This window comes from Chenopodium album, chromosome 13 (assembly GCF_948465745.1).
Source record: "Chenopodium album chromosome 13, dcCheAlbu1.1, whole genome shotgun sequence".
NCBI classification, from domain to species: Eukaryota; Viridiplantae; Streptophyta; class Magnoliopsida; order Caryophyllales; family Amaranthaceae; genus Chenopodium; species Chenopodium album.
Window position 1 is genome coordinate 31,969,725 of NC_137846.1, and position 12,502 is coordinate 31,982,226.

The 12,502-nt window shown below is 38.7% G+C and overlaps 1 non-coding gene across 1 annotated transcript; it reads right to left on the reverse strand.

Moving 5' to 3' along the window:
• Window positions 1-11,808: 11,808 nt before the first annotated feature.
• LOC145577169 (small nucleolar RNA R71) lies at window positions 11,809-11,914 on the reverse strand. The gene has a single exon (XR_014098651.1). It is a non-coding gene; the product is annotated as a small nucleolar RNA R71 (small nucleolar RNA).
• Between the last annotated feature and the right edge of the window lie 588 nt (window positions 11,915-12,502).

The window sequence follows — 12,502 nt, forward strand, 5'->3', positions numbered from 1 at the left end:
TGAGGTTGCTAGCCAGCACGAGCCCAGCATAGCAGCAAGGTAAGTGCGAACAACAACCTCGCACTATGCCAAGGCTTGGTGCCAAGCAAACCAAGCCTTGGTGCTTGGTGCTAGGCACACGATCATGAGTGGGCTATGTAATTTTGCGTTTTATTGACTATTAAATTATTTTATTTATTTTAATTAATTTTTGGAGGCTAGGCCTCGGTTTTGAGAAGCACTTGCAAATTTTAATTTGGAAAATTTTTGGGTTTACCGGCTTTATTAATCGGATTAATTAAGTTGGATGCGAAACTTAGTGGGAGCTTCATTTGAGCTATTTTAATTGCGCTTAATCACATAATCGGTTAAAAACTCTGACTAGTTTTAATTAGGTGCGTTAATTGGATTAACCACCCAAGTTAGTTACTAGTTTACGCGTGTTGATGCATTGTTACTTGTTTTTTGTTGTAAAATGCATGGGCCATTCACATATAGTGAATGGATGAATGGAATGTATATTTTCTCACAGGTTTTAAATGGCAACTAGTGGGACCCAATTAGGATAGATAATACGGACTGCGTTCCATCATGTATTTTTTTAAATCTAAATACGGTATGCGAACCGTTGCGTAATTTTGTACCTTAATATTTAGATAAGTCCTAATCGTAGATACTAGTAGTTGCATAATTTTTGTTATGTCTTGAAGGCGGAGTTTCTTGGATGACGAAGCCATGAAGTTGCAAATCAAGACCCTTGAAAACTTGAAGACTCAAGGGGTCATGTGTTGGGTTTCGGTGAGTCCGACCCACCGCGGGACGAAACCCGAGCCAATATCACATTCACAATAATTATAACTATAAAGCTTAATTAACTTAAACAACAAGATTAAGAAAGAGATTAATACCTTTGTCGCGTGCTTCGCTCACTAATTGAGCTCTTACTTTGAAAGCTCTTAGCCCCGCTCACACGAGGACCTCTAACGAAGTCCACCGGCAACCCGAGCACCTAAAATGGTCTATTGCTTAGGAGTTAGCTAAGCCCGACCTTAAAACCCGAGTAATTAATTGTGTTCAAATGTTTTCACAATGGTGATGCCTTTTTCAACACTTACTCAAGGAATTTTCCCAACACCCCAACTTGGGTATTTATAGGGAAAATAAGAGTGAGATTTTCTCTTCCATCAATGTGGGAGAATGGATTTTTCCATTTTACTTTTAAATCAAAAATAAATTTAATAATCAAGCTACTAATAAATCAACAAGTGGTATGCTCACAAGAGAGGTTAGGTGAGGACCATTGGGAGAAGGGGGGGACCAAACTTGCTCCCCACTCCTCTCCCATAGTCGGCCAACACAACACCAAACACCAAATTAGTTCGCGCTACGTGACAGCCCTACACTTGGGCACCAAGGCACCCAAAGTGGGCTGCCAGCCACTGCCCCCCCTACGGCCCAGCAGGCCACGCACATATGTACGGGCTGCATGGCCGAGGCCTACTGCCAGCAAGCCATGCACTAATGTGCGGGCTGCTGGCCATGGCCTGCTAGCATGCCTCGCACATTTGTGCGAGCTGCTGGCCAGGCCTGCTGCTAGCAAGCCACGCACATTTGTGCGGGCTGCTGCCGAGGCTGCTAGCACGCCACGTACATTTGTGTGGGCTACTGGCAAAGGCCTTGCTAGCATGCCACACATAAATGTGCGGGCTGCTGGCTAGCCTAACTAGCCAAGGTGCACTAGCACGCACCAGCCAACCTAGGCTCGGTTTGGTGCCCTTGCTAGCCACCTTGCTAGGCCATATGCCCCTAGCACTCGGGCATTCCGATGCTAGGGGTAATTTAGTCATTTTGTTGATTTGTTAGTAATATTCTCGTCTCGTCTTTTATTATTTTCGACTCGACTTCCGATGCTCGGTTTGGACGCTCCAAGCTCGAATTTCTGACGTCTAAATATTAATTACTCGGTCGACTCATTAATTTCTTCCAAATTAATTCATCGCTTCAGTTCGTTAGTTGCTTGGGTGTGACCTGAAGGGTTCAGTTAAGATTAAGGTGTAATATTAATTATACATTAATAGTACTGATCAGAAGCGGCCTCCACCCAGGCATTCCGATCACTTGACCTCACTGAATAATTAGCTTTCTAATAATTTCGAACCCTTTTATCAGAATAATACACTTGTTCGATATGTATTTTCATCATGCTAGGTTCCAAATACATCATTTACTTATGTTTTTGATATATATATTTATGCTTATATATATGAATTATATGTTAGATGTATATTTAGGATTTTGAATGTTGCGATGATTAATTAAGTTCACTTAAATAAACCAACATAGAAACCCTATGTCCCTAAAATATTGAGTTAAACTTGCCATTCCAAAATAACACTTACCGAACTAATGTGTATAGTGGTGGGCTATGCCAAAGCTAGGCATCACTATCTCCCTATGAACATAAGGTGTGTTGATGGGTTTTCCAAAGCAAAACATCACATCATGTTGATTTTGGTTAGACTCAAAAATATGAGTGATGGAGTCCTAACATGTCGTGGCAAAAGAGATAAATTGTCACAAGAGCATTAGATGCGGCTATTTACCTAACCAAGAGTGGCTTGGAGCCATTAGCAAAGAGTTGATTACCTTAGAGTAATAAGTTTTAAGACAAGCCAAAGCATGCTTAATCACTCATTAATTCTTTTGATCTTGGAATCGCCTTATTTTCGCCAAATGGGGACAAATTTAATGCTTGGATAAGACGCTTAATAAGATTGAAAATTTGCATGAATGCTTTAAATTTCGAACTTATTTTGTTATTATCTTGATAAATGGTTATACTTTGCACTTATATTTGCAGAATTCTAAATCAAATTATATCGTTTTCAATGACTGGTAAAGGAAATCTTTGAGAATAGTTCGCAAAGAAAGGAAAGGAATTTCTAAAATACAATTTTGATAAATGACTTTTATAAACTAAGTCTGTAAGGACGGTTGAACATCATGTATTTAAAAACCAGGTAGTTTTGATAAACATGAAGTATTGAGTTGCAAACTCAAATTGTCAATCTTGATAACCAACATATCTTTTCCTTTAATTCAAGTACGAATTAAAGGAAAAGATGGAACTTTGTTTTACGGCGGACTGGATGCATAAATATTCCTAACAAATTATAAAAGTCAAAACACTTAAAGAAACGGTTCTTAAAGATTATGAGATGAAGTATGATAAGAAATATAGGAAATAAGGAACAAAGAAAAGGAATAAGATTCCATTTCTACTAAAGAGTTCATGTTATTATAGTTAACTTAGTAACTCATTACCTTCACAAGTATCAGATACTGCTTGAGTGTTCCACTTTAAAAGTGACCTTAAACCATTGAAGTAAAGCTAAGTTATTGACTTACAAGCTTAGAATGAAGCAAGAAGTGCTACATCAGTTGTAAGATCGTATGTTTTGTTTAAAGACCTTTTAAAATTAAGGTGGAACAAATAATGGTTATTATTATGTTCCATAATCAGCAAACAATCCGTTTACACACGGAAGAATCACATCAAAAGTAAATAGCAATAGTTAGGAATTTATTTGAGCGAAGTCAAGAATGCTTGATTATAAACAAACATTTCCCTAACATGAAAACTTACGAATTTCAATTCATGGGCATGATTTGTGTTCCGAACAACTTTAGCAATGTCACATTAACAAGAACGTACTCAAGGCTATATAGGCTCTTGACCGTTCATCGATTCGAAATCGCTCTAAGATAAGCAAGTCTTACTTATTAAAAAACGACAAAGTAAAGAGCTATTGTTCTTGGCATAGACAATTGACTCCAAAAGCTAAAGAAGATTCAATTAATTCAACGTTTCACAAAGAATTTGAAAGAATATGGCTATATTCACCAAATGTTAACAAAGTTGACCTTGAGTAGCTCAAAATTTCAGTGAAGTGTAGAATCGACTTGGCAAGATATCAAAAACATCTAGATTTGATCGACCGATATTTTCTTGAGCCAAGTGTGACCATCTCAAAGTTATGAAATTGAAATTTTCATAAATAACTCCACAAAGAACATAGTATGTCTTCACAAAGACCTCGATGCCATTTGAAAATGACTCGAATGATGATGAATCACATCCCTTCCTATAAAACTCTTAAAGATTTGCACAAATGACTAATGTTACACTAAACAAAATGTCGAAGCTAAGATAGGACACCATATTGGACAGAAATAACTTCTAAATGTCTTTTCAAGTATATGTCTAAGGCTCTTAGCCTCAGTGGGAGCTCACTTTCTCAGTGGGAGCTAAGTGGCTCAATGGGAGCTAGGTAGCTCAGTGGGAGCATAATGTCTCCATAAAGGCTAAGATAGCTCAAATGAGAGCTAACTATTTGTTTCACAACAAACGTTTACCCAAAGACAATATACATGTCTCTTTGTAAGCATTCAAGGGAGACTACATGCATCACTTCCACAGCACAATTGAGGACATAGTATTTATTGCTCTAAGTGGTATCTTTCTGGAAAGTAACACATTTCCAAAACGACAAGTGGGAGGAAAATGAACTTGATGACCATCGAGCTTAGCAACAAACTAGAACAGAGAATCTCTGAAAACTCAAAAGGGCTTCATGAGAATGATTGATCAAGAATACTCAAAAGGACTTTACAAGTGCCTTAAAAGAGAATTCATTACTCACAAAACATCAAAAATGATGGTGAAAGATCAACATAATCAAATGGATTTGAAAGCGCCTTAAAACTCAGTGTTTGATGCAATTACCGCGTATAAGCATAGAATTCACCAAACGTTTGGATTGAATCCTATAAATTTCTATTAAGTTAGAAATAAACCTAAGACTTGAAGGATTTATGTCTTCGTCAAGTGCAATTACTAGATATATAATGGATTAAATTATAGAGATATTTCAGTTCGTTCTTTTGGGTCGTCATTATTTGTTGCTAGACGTGATCAATGATCTTTGGGCTAGTCAAATAGTCCAAAACCCAATAGAATGAATTCTATAAGGTTACATAAAATGGTGATGGATTGAACGAAAGAGAGAAGCCCATTATTGGGCCTCATGGAAGGTTGCCGACCATGTGGGATAAAAGGGAGAGTATTGTGGGCTTGGTTTGGACTCTAATTATACTTATGATGTATAAATAGATGCCTTTACTAGGGTTTGAAATAACACACTTGAGCAGTCAATGGAGAATAGATTTGCTAGCAACCAGCCCCTAACGCCTCACACACATACTCTCTCCTCTACCCTCGTGACCTCACACGCCGGTGGTGCGTGTGGTGCACGGTGGTGGTCCTGGTTGTTCGCGGCTCGGTTTTATCCTCCTCACTCCGTAGAAGTTGGTTCAAAGTGTTCTTGCCTAACTACCTAGCAATAGTGGAGGTTCAATCCTATCCCGTGGACTAAGTAGAGGAGCAACACTTGGGGCTCTATTATCTCCTTAATTGACATTCAATCGCTTGTGGAAGTCACGCGTCAAAGGTATGTATTATGTGATTCTTTATGTATTATGCTTGTAGCTCCTACTTAGGTACGAACGAATATTGTTTCGGGTATTTTTTGGATTTCCTCAGATACTGGTCACGCTCTTCAGGCAACGAGACTCGGACACCTGCAAAATGAACGAATATTCCTTTACCAGAATATTCGCCTCCGACGATCAAGTTATAGATCTAAAACAGAAAGGCTAGAGATAGAAAGTAGAGAGAAGTTGGAGCTATTTTATGCTCTTTTTATGTAATGTCCTAATCTCCCCCTATCATAAATTATTGGAGTATTTATAGGGGTTGGAGTTTGTTCCCCTTTAGGGTTTGCATCCTAAAATTCCGTGACGTGATTGGCTGCGCAATCAGGCGATGCCACGTGTAGTATGGGGGGCGTCGTTTTGTGGCTTTCATGAAGATCTCTCGGGATTTGGGGCATGATGTAATAAGGCTTTTTAATGCTGATTTCAAGGGCTTTTTATGCCTTGGACACACGTCATCTTCCCATACTAACACGTGTCACCCTTTGATTGGGCCACGTGTCGCTACGGGATTGGTCCACGTACATGGGGTATTTTTACCCTAAACATTTGCCCCTCAAAGGGGGTGGCTCGTACGATAGCGGTCGCCTCCTTTGATTTTTCACTTGCCTTGAAGCGTATGGGTATAAAGAGATTGAGCGGACGACTGAGGTGCATAGATCTGTCTGCCCCATTCGAAGTTGGCTGACTTAGGCTGGCATGCTGCTTTCGTCCGCATAAGGACCTAGTGGAAGCCTATTTTGTCCGTCATTTCGGAAGCGCCGTTATTTGGCCGTCTCTGTTTCCGTTCATTGTAACAGCATTGTCCTTTTGCCCCCTTAAATTCTAGGTCAAATTTTCAAATTATAACCGTTCAGCTTCCTTAGGCGGGAAAGATGAATTTACCGATACGCCCCCATAAATTTTGCCTATATATACAGGGGTTTTGACCTCATTCTCACACTTAGGAACTTTGAGATTTTTAGAGAGAGGTCGAGCCTTTAGAGAGAGAAAGTGTTTTTTCTTTGAATGTTCAAGAGCTCCGCCGTGTTGTTGAGTTTTCCGGGCGTATTTTTGAGTTTTCCGGTCAACTCTTAAGACTTTTCAAGAACTCTTCGAGTTTTCTACACGGACAGAGGCAGGCCGCATGTTTTCATTCCCTTCACCTTTACTTGTATTATTATTTTTCCTTTGTGTTATTTATTATTTCAAATCTAGCTCAACACTCGGCTTCGTCCGTTTCTCCTCATGAGGCCGGCCGTTCTCCAAGGACTGAGGAGTCTAGAGTGGACGGAGACGAGTTGTCTCCTTCAGGGAGTGGGTCCTTTTCTAGTGCGTACCTACTTACCTCCACCTATTCTTCTCTGTCCCTACAGTCGGACATGGCAAGGACAAGGCAAACATATGATCTTTGTGCGTCCAGAAATTCAGACGGTAGTCTGATCAATCCTAGGAATCCTTATGACCCAAATAACACGGACGTAGAAATTGAGTCTACTACCCATACAACCGTTTCCACGGGTACTTATTTCTCGGCCGTGGAAGTAACTTCTTCTTTTGAAGAGCGCCAATGGGCACAGAGCGTCTCTTATTCTACGGGAGAGTCGGGGCCAACCCTGGAACTCAGGTCCTCACATCATGCCAACTCGGCCATGCAAGCGGCCGAGTTGCTATCTCGTGAGAGGCCTTCTTCCCTTTCTCGGGCAGCCACTGCTGGTCCGTCCGTTTCAGTTCCTGCACCATCCCATCTCCAGCATAGCAGAACGCACAGGCCTTGGACTAGGGTCATCATTATTGAGCCGTCCGACCTGCCACCTCACAGCAACCCTTCTTCGACCAAAGAAATATGATTTCATATTGACTAAGAGTTCTAAAATATGGATTTCGGAACATTATGATTATGTAAGTAATAAAGATGATTTGACAAGTTATAACTCCAAGTGGTTTAAAAACTATGGACATCTTAAATAGATTCTAAGTCTGTAACCAAGTATATGACACTTAATTAATTTGCCTAATTGGGTTAGTCTCACAAACATAATAAAACCGAACCAATTCAAAACCTTTACGTTAGTCTCACAAACATAATATAATAAAATAAATAAAGCAATAAACCATCGTAAACTTATGGAAACTAGCATGATTCGCTCTTCACTCATGCCCATCATGAAATGCTTCATCACCTGAAAAGCTTCTCTCTACTTGTTTCCACTACTCTCCACTAAAAATGGGTCATCATAGGGACAAGGTAAAGACATGGAAAACAAACACACAAACACACTAACATGCTTTCACCTATCAACACACAACTTACCTCGTTGCACCTGTTTACAAGCACACAACATACAACAAGACTTCTCAACTAAGTAACTAAATAATTTATTTAGTATTGATTGCGCATCGAACGGGTTTCCGCCTAACCTGCCCCAATAAAGGGGTACCAACACAGGAGCTAACCGTGCAAGTATAAAAGAACAACTCGTAAGTGGCGGAAATCCTGCGCATAAAAATAAAAAGAAAATACAGCGTCCTGTACTTCCAGTAGAAGTTATGGTCAAATATAAAGTCGCATAACTCCCCCATATGTTCATACACAAGGTATATACGTTCCAAGAGTTTTGGTGCGTAATCTCTTTCACTTTATGTTATTTACATATTTCTAGACTTGGTGATGACTCTCAAACCATAATCATTCAATCATAATAAATTTTCAAACAATCAAACATACCAATTTAATTCTTGAATAATTAGTGACCACATATTATTTAATATTGACCCCTTTTTAAATCTCCCTCGGTGTCGAAGACACCTTAAACGCATAATGTGCCACAATTCCTATCCCTCGGTGATGGAAACACCTTAAGTGCACTAAGGCACCAACATATAATTTATTCCTCGTGTACACAGACACTTACATAGCTGTTTTCTCATGCTTATAGCATCAATAAAAATTATATGAACCATACTAAAATTCCTTTTTAGTATTTCAAACCAAATTAAACATGTAGTTTACTTAAACATGCTTTCTATCATGCCATAAATAAAAGTGTGGTTCATATTCAACATGACAAATGATTATTTTCCAATCATTAATCCATCACAAATAAATCATGCTTCATAATTCAATCACCAATGTCAACCAAATCACAATTTCCAATCACAATCTAGCATGATACTACTTGAGATTAAATATTCAAACCTAGCATGTTACTACATCATCAAAAATATGCTAAGTACGCGAACGTACATTGTATACGATCTTAAAATCTCCACGACTAATAGAAATCGCTCACTTCAAAGTCTCCTACAATCCAAAATCATAATATGGCATTAAAATCTACTCCACACAAATCTCCAGCAATATATACTCTTATTAAACCACTCACAATGTAATTAAAACAAGCTGAAAATTAATTTAAAACCTCATACTTTAATCCCAATTAATGGGTAGTCAAAATTCCTTCAAGAAACTTAATTTTCAGCTTACTAACAAAAATTCCAGCAATATTAATTCTTGAAAACTTGCTGTAATTATACTTTAAAACCCTCAAATTAAAGGTTTAAACCACCCTAAATCATATTCCTTCAATAATCAAATATTTATAAATCTAGGGTTTCAAAAATTGGGGCTTTTTAATTAAATTTAAAATATGAGAATTAATTCACTTCATACTTAAAATCAATCATTATAAAACCATCGCAAAACTCATAATTTGTAATTAGATCTAGGATTAAACAAAAGAAAAATAAAAAAGAATTTTTTTTTTTCGAAAGGGGGGTGGTCGGATAGCAGCCACGGTTTCACAGCCGGTTGCTGCCGGTGGTGCCGCCACTGCTGCCGGCTGCTGCTGCTGCTGGTCTGTGGCCCACCGGTGGTGTGGTGGTGGCCGGCGGTGGTGTGTGCCGAAAAGGGGAATGGGAAAAAGAAAGAATAAGAAAAAAAAAGAAAAAAAAAAGAAATAAAGGAGAGAAAGTTTACCTTGGGTATTCTCCACTTTGTGCAAAGTTTAATTTGCCCAAGTGTTGAACATTTATACCCCTTTCTCTAGAAACCCTTCTTACCTAAACTTTCCTTTTTTAATCTTTCCTATTAAAACTTTACTAAAATAAAACTTTACTAAATTAAATCCCAACTTGATAAAATAATTAATTAAATAAAACTTTCCTTTTAATAAATATTTCCAAGCTTATTTAAAATAAATAATTAAAATGCCATATATAATTTATTTCAAATAATCTAAATACCTCACAAAATACTTATTTAAAATAAAATACGTATAAAAATACGGGGTATTACACACGCACCCATGCTGTGCGGGCGCGCAGCACTACATGAAGGCGCGCAGATGAAGGAAGAAAATCGAAAACAACTCAGGAAGGTTGCGCGGCAGCAGTGCGACCCTTGTGCCGGCGCGCAGTCTTTTGTACGGGTGCGTCTATCTAGGTCTCCTTTCTCCGTACCCACGAAGTTGCGAGCGCGCGTAAGGTGGAGAGGGTGTGCATGGCTCTGCGCGGGAGCACATCAGCGTGCGCAGGCGCGCATCGCCGTGTTTAAGTCATTGAATTCTTCTTTTCCCGAACACTTATATATAGTACGTACTCTCCTTTTAATGTAATTAGATTAGCTTAGCTTAATTTTCTGATTTTTAGCTTAATCCAGAGAGAGAAACACCCTTAGTTTTTATATTTTAGAGAAAGAAAGTGTGGATTCCTCCATTGTTGAACTTGGATTTTGAAGAAGAAGCTTAATCAACCTCTTTGTAGAACTTCAACTTCAATGAATGAGCATTTCGTTACTCTTTTCTCTTTACTTTGCTATTTGATTTTGTTTTAGATTGCTTATGCTTTGTTAATTACTCATTAATCATGCTTTTGTTTGATAAGTTCATGATTTTCTTGTTGATTGCTATGGAAAATGAGTAGTTATCTAGCCAAGGGTGTGGGGATGATGTAGTTCGAATTTGTTCATGTTTTTAGTGATTGGGTTATAAGTTGATTGTGATTAAAGTCTTTACATGCTTGATTGTGCTTCGATCTTCTTGCAAAGTGCACGTTGTTAGTTGATTGAGGGTGAATCTTTGCTAAATGAAACCATAGTTGACTTAGCTAAGTTCATTTGTAAAGATTGTTACTTGATTGCACCTCCTAATATATGGTTCTAATGTGAGAACACAGAGGCTATGTTAGGAGAAGCCAATTGACCCCGAAAGGTGGCTAGATTGGACCCCTTATATCGATATTCATGCATGTTTAGTTCATTATCGATTTGTTCCCATGTTATTGCATGTTCAAGTGAAATCTACATCTACCCATTCCCCTTGGTGTTCTCTTTACATTGTCTCTATTTCATTTAACTCTTAGCTTTAATCTCTTAGATAATTCCGTTCTTCGTCCCGAGATAGCTTAATAATTAGTTGTGATCGCAGTGTTTAGCTTCTCCCTGTGATTCGATCGTTTGCTTGCCTTACACTTGTATTTGGTTCGTGTAGGTTATATAAATTTTATTTGATTTAGGGTTAGGAACTTGACGACGTATTTATTCCCTTGTCAAATTTGGCGCCGTTGCTGGGGAGACGACTTCCATTGCTATTTCATTGCTTTATTGAGACTATCTCATCTTTTATTTGCTAGTTTTTGTTACTCTTGTTACTTGTCAGTGCTCACTTTCTTCTTAGCTTTGTTGTATGAACAGAGGATGAACTCGCTCAAGGTCTTTGATCCCCATTGATCCCGAGCTCGAGAGGTCTTTGTCCTTGATAAGAAGAGAAGCAAGAGCAAGGAGTAGAAACTCCCATACTTCTATAAGAGAAAGAGTGAGAGAAGAAGAAGATACTCCACCATTTTCACCTTCAAGTGAAGGAAGAGGTAGCCCTAATTCTTCATCAAGTTCAGAAATCAAATCTTTCTCAACCTTTGAGTTTGAGAGTGTGCAACCCCCCAAAATGGGAGAGAATACGCCTTTGAGTCGTCTTGGGGCTCTTGATGCCTTTAGAGCACAAAGTGGGATCCTAACCCCTACTACTCAAGCCAACAATTTCGAAATAAAGCCCAACTTGATTGCCTTGATAGAGCAGAAACAATTCTCCGGTGGAAAGTTTGAGGTTCGAGAAATATTGTGTTATAGTAAAGGTCGATGGAGTGACTCAAGAATACATTCGAATCAAGATGTTCCCATTCTCTTTAATTGGAAAGGTTTAGAATGGCTAGAGAAGGAGGTGCCCCCTAACTCTCTCACAACTTGGGACCAAGTTACTACGACATTCTTGAGGAGGTTCTACAACCATAGAAAAACCGCCGAAGCTCGATATTTGATTCAAAGTTTTTGCCAAAAAGGTGGTGAGTCCCTAAGTGCGGCTTGGGAATGATACAAAGAACTCCAACGCCAATGTCCACATCATGGAATACCTAAGTATCAACTCATTCACACTTTTTATGGTGGTCTCACACCTCAAGGAAGAACAAGCTTAGATGCCAATTGGTGGCCCAATAATGAACAAAGGAGAAGATGAAGTGGAACATATCATAGAGGAGGCCGCAAAGCACTATGAAGATTAGTATGAAGGAGATAGAGATGCTACATCTAGCAAAGGGGTTTATGCATTAGAGCAAGCCAACGCAATTAACGTCTCTACCCAAGTCTCCAAAATGACCAAGTAAATTGATGAATTGATAAAAGAAAAATCCAATCATCGAGGTAATACCTCCCCTTCAACTAAGGGAGGCAATGGTACGAACACTTCTTCCCCCTCTTACAATTCAATGCCTCATGGATGTTTATTTTGTGCTAATTGTGGAACCTATGATCATGACACCTCTCAATGTGTATATTCATGTGAAATTCAACCCTCTCTTTAAGAACACGATGAAAATGTGGAAGATGTTAATGCTATGAACTTTGCTCCTAGAATGGGGAATATGGGGAATATGAGGCCAAACTCCAATCAAATGGGGAATTGGAATCAAAGTGGAAACCATGGTTGGAACCAAAGTG